Source organism: Sebastes fasciatus, chromosome 16 (assembly GCF_043250625.1).
Source record: "Sebastes fasciatus isolate fSebFas1 chromosome 16, fSebFas1.pri, whole genome shotgun sequence".
In the NCBI taxonomy this organism is placed as follows: Eukaryota; Metazoa; Chordata; class Actinopteri; order Perciformes; family Sebastidae; genus Sebastes; species Sebastes fasciatus.
The window spans coordinates 33,010,424-33,015,423 of record NC_133810.1 but is presented as its reverse complement, the minus strand read 5'-3'; the positions used below and the strand labels follow the sequence as shown (position 1 = coordinate 33,015,423).

General features: G+C 50.7%; 1 protein-coding gene across 2 annotated transcripts in view; it reads left to right on the top strand.

The window, feature by feature from the left end:
• The window catches only part of mark4a (MAP/microtubule affinity-regulating kinase 4a), a 59,361-nt gene that overhangs the window by 713 nt on the left and 53,648 nt on the right, over positions 1-5,000 (top strand). The gene's annotated exons all lie outside the window — the stretch shown is intronic.

The window sequence follows — 5,000 nt, the reverse complement described above, 5'->3', positions numbered from 1 at the left end:
GATTCTGGGGAAACGGGCTAACCTTGAGTGTGTGCGCAGAGAAAGAGCTGAGAGAGCTGATGGAGCTGATGGAGCTGATGGAGGAGAAGAGCAGAATGAGTCCATCCGCAGAGAGAACACTCAGTGGAGCTGCGCAGAAAGCCTGAAAACCAGCCGTCACCTCTTATTATCAGGCTGTGGAGAGATAGTGATGTCACATTATACTCCTGCTGCTGCTGCTGCTGTTGTGCCTCTATGTGTGTGTGCATGTGTGCATGTATACCCCAGAAATTGAATGGGTGGGACGAGAAGGCCAAAATAAATGTATAGAGAATATCTGGGTTGTTCGTTTGGAGCAAGCGGATTACTGCATAAAAATCATGTGCAGTCTGTCGCTGCGCAGCCGACAGAGCCAAAGACAGCCATACATCCAGCCTACAGAGCCAAAGACAGCCATACATCCAGCCTACAGAGTCAAAGACAGCCATACATCCAGCCTACAGAGCCAAAGACAGCCATACATCCAGCCTACAGAGCCAAAGACAGCCATACATCCAGCCTACAGAACCAAAGACAGCCATACATCCAGCCGACAGAGCCAAAGACAGCCATACATCCAGCCTACAGAGCCAAAGACAGCCATACATCCAGCCTACAGAGCCAAAGACAGCCATACATCCAGCCTACAGAACCAAAGACAGCCATACATCCAGCCCACAGAGCCAAAGACAACCATACATCCAGCCTACAGAGCCAAAGACAGCCATACATCCAGCCTACAGAGTCAAAGACAGCCATACATCCAGCCTACAGAACCAAAGACAGCCATACATCCAGCCCACAGAGCCAAAGACAACCATACATCCAGCCTACAGAGCCAAAGACAGCCATACATCCAGCCCACAGAACCAAAGACAGCCATACATCCAGCCTACAGAACCAAAGACAGCCATACATCCAGCCTACAGAACCAAAGACAGCCATACATCCAGCCGACAGAACCAAAGACAGCCATACATCCAGCCCACAGAGCCAAAGACAGCCATACATCCAGCCTACAGAACCAAAGACAGCCATACATCCAGCCTACAGAGCCAAAGACAGCCATACATCCAGCCTACAGAACCAAAGACAGCCATACATCCAGCCTACAGAACCAAAGACAGCCATACATCCAGCCCACAGAGCCAAAGACAGCCATACATCCAGCCTACAGAACCAAAGACAGCCATACATCCAGCCTACAGAGCCAAAGACAGCCATACATCCAGCCTACAGAACCAAAGACAGCCATACATCCAGCCTACAGAACCAAAGACAGCCATACATCCAGCCCACAGAGCCAAAGACAGCCATACATCCAGCCTACAGAACCAAAGACAACCATACATCCAGCCTACAGAGCCAAAGACAGCCATACATCCAGCCTACAGAACCAAAGACAGCCATACATCCAGCCCACAGAGCCAAAGACAGCCATACATCCAGCCTACAGAACCAAAGACAGCCATACATCCAGCCCACAGAGCCAAAGACAGCCATACATCCAGCCCACAGAGCCAAAGACAACCATACATCCAGCCTACAGAGCCAAAGACAGCCATACATCCAGCCTACAGAACCAAAGACAGCCATACATCCAGCCTACAGAGCCAAAGACAGCCATACATCCAGCCTATAGAGCCAAAGACAGCCATACATCCAGCCTACAGAACCAAAGACAGCCATACATCCAGCCCACAGAGCCAAAGACAACCATACATCCAGCCTACAGAGCCAAAGACAGCCATACATCCAGCCTACAGAACCAAAGACAGCCATACATCCAGCCTACAGAGCCAAAGACAGCCATACATCCAGCCTATAGAGCCAAAGACAGCCATACATCCAGCCTACAGAGCCAAAGACAGCCATACATCCAGCCTACAGAGTCAAAGACAGCCATACATCCAGCCTACAGAGCCAAAGACAGCCATACATCCAGCCTACAGAACCAAAGACAGCCATACATCCAGCCTACAGAGTCAAAGACAGCCATACATCCAGCCTACACACAGCCAGCCTACATACAGACAGCCTACATACAGCCAGCCTACATACAGCCAGCCTACATACATCCAGCCTACATACATCCAGCCTACAGAACCAAAGACAACCATACATCCAGCCTACAGAGCCAAAGACAGCCATACATCCAGCCTACAGAGCCAAAGACAGCCATACATCCAGCCTACAGAGCCAAAGACAGCCATACATCCAGCCTACAGAGCCAAAGACAGCCATACATCCAGCCGACAGAGCCAAAGACAGCCATACATCCAGCCGACAGAGCCAAAGACAGCCATACATCCAGCCGACAGAGCCAAAGACAGCCATACACCCAGCCTACAGAACCAAAGACAGCCATACATCCAGCCTACAGAGCCAAAGACAGCCATACATCCAGCCTACAGAACCAAAGACAGCCATACATCCAGCCCACAGAGCCAAAGACAACCATACATCCAGCCTACAGAGCCAAAGACAGCCATACATCCAGCCTACAGAACCAAAGACAGCCATACATCCAGCCTACAGAGCCAAAGACAGCCATACATCCAGCCTATAGAGCCAAAGACAGCCATACATCCAGCCTACAGAGCCAAAGACAGCCATACATCCAGCCTACAGAGTCAAAGACAGCCATACATCCAGCCTACAGAGCCAAAGACAGCCATACATCCAGCCTACAGAACCAAAGACAGCCATACATCCAGCCTACAGAGTCAAAGACAGCCATACATCCAGCCTACACACAGCCAGCCTACATACAGACAGCCTACATACAGCCAGCCTACATACAGCCAGCCTACATACATCCAGCCTACATACATCCAGCCTACAGAACCAAAGACAACCATACATCCAGCCTACAGAGCCAAAGACAGCCATACATCCAGCCTACAGAGCCAAAGACAGCCATACATCCAGCCTACAGAGCCAAAGACAGCCATACATCCAGCCTACAGAGCCAAAGACAGCCATACATCCAGCCGACAGAGCCAAAGACAGCCATACATCCAGCCGACAGAGCCAAAGACAGCCATACATCCAGCCGACAGAGCCAAAGACAGCCATACACCCAGCCTACAGAACCAAAGACAGCCATACATCCAGCCTACAGAGCCAAAGACAGCCATACATCCAGCCTACAGAACCAAAGACAGCCATACATCCAGCCGACAGAGCCAAAGACAGCCATACATCCAGCCTACAGAGCCAAAGACAGCCATACATCCAGCCTACAGAGTCAAAGACAGCCATACATCCAGCCTACAGAACCAAAGACAGCCATACATCCAGCCTACAGAGCCAAAGACAGCCATACATCCAGCCTACAGAGCCAAAGACAGCCATACATCCAGCCTACAGAGCCAAAGACAGCCATACATCCAGCCTACAGAGTCAAAGACAGCCATACATCCAGCCTACAGAACCAAAGACAGCCATACATCCAGCCTACAGAGTCAAAGACAGCCATACATCCAGCCTACAGAACCAAAGACAGCCATACATCCAGCCTACAGAACCAAAGACAGCCATACATCCAGCCTACAGAGCCAAAGACAGCCATACATCCAGCCTACAGAACCAAAGACAGCCATACATCCAGCCTACAGAACCAAAGACAGCCATACATCCAGCCTACACACAGCCAGCCTACATACAGACAGCCTACATACAGCCAGCCTACATACAGCCAGCCTACATACATCCAGCCTACATACATCCAGCCTACAGAACCAAAGACAACCATACATCCAGCCTACAGAACCAAAGACAGCCATACATCCAGCCTACAGAACCAAAGACAGCCATACATCCAGCCTACACACAGCCAGCCTACATACAGACAGCCTACATACAGCCAGCCTACATACAGCCAGCCTACATACATCCAGCCTACATACATCCAGCCTACAGAACCAAAGACAGCCATACATCCAGCCTACAGAGCCAAAGACAGCCATACATCCAGCCTACAGAGCCAAAGACAGCCATACATCCAGCCTACAGAGCCAAAGACAGCCATACATCCAGCCCACAGAGCCAAAGACAGCCATACATCCAGCCTACAGAACCAAAGACAACCATACATCCAGCCTACAGAGCCAAAGACAGCCATACATCCAGCCTACAGAACCAAAGACAACCATACATCCAGCCTACAGAGCCAAAGACAGCCATACATCCAGCCCACAGAACCAAAGACAGCCATACATCCAGCCCACAGAACCAAAGACAGCCATACATCCAGCCGACAGAGCCAAAGACAGCCATACATCCAGCCCACAGAACCAAAGACAGCCATACATCCAGCCCACAGAACCAAAGACAGCCATACATCCAGCCCACAGAGCCAAAGACAGCCATACATCCAGCCCACAGAACCAAAGACAGCCATACATCCAGCCCACAGAACCAAAGACAGCCATACATCCAGCCCACAGAACCAAAGACAGCCATACATCCAGCCTACAGAGCCAAAGACAGCCATACATCCAGCCTACAGAGTCAAAGACAGCCATACATCCAGCCCACAGAACCAAAGACAGCCATACATCCAGCCTACAGAACCAAAGACAGCCATACATCCAGCCTACAGAGCCAAAGACAGCCATACATCCAGCCTACAGAGTCAAAGACAGCCATACATCCAGCCCACAGAACCAAAGACAGCCATACATCCAGCCCACAGAGCCAAAGACAGCCATACATCCAGCCTACAGAGCCAAAGACAGCCATACATCCAGCCTACAGAGCCAAAGACAGCCATACATCCAGCCCACAGAGCCAAAGACAGCCATACATCCAGCCTACAGAGCCAAAGACAGCCATACATCCAGCCCACAGAACCAAAGACAGCCATACATCCAGCCTACAGAGCCAAAGACAGCCATACATCCAGCCTACAGAGCCAAAGACAGCCATACATCCAGCCTACAGAGCCAAAGACAGCCATACATCCAGCCCACAGAGCC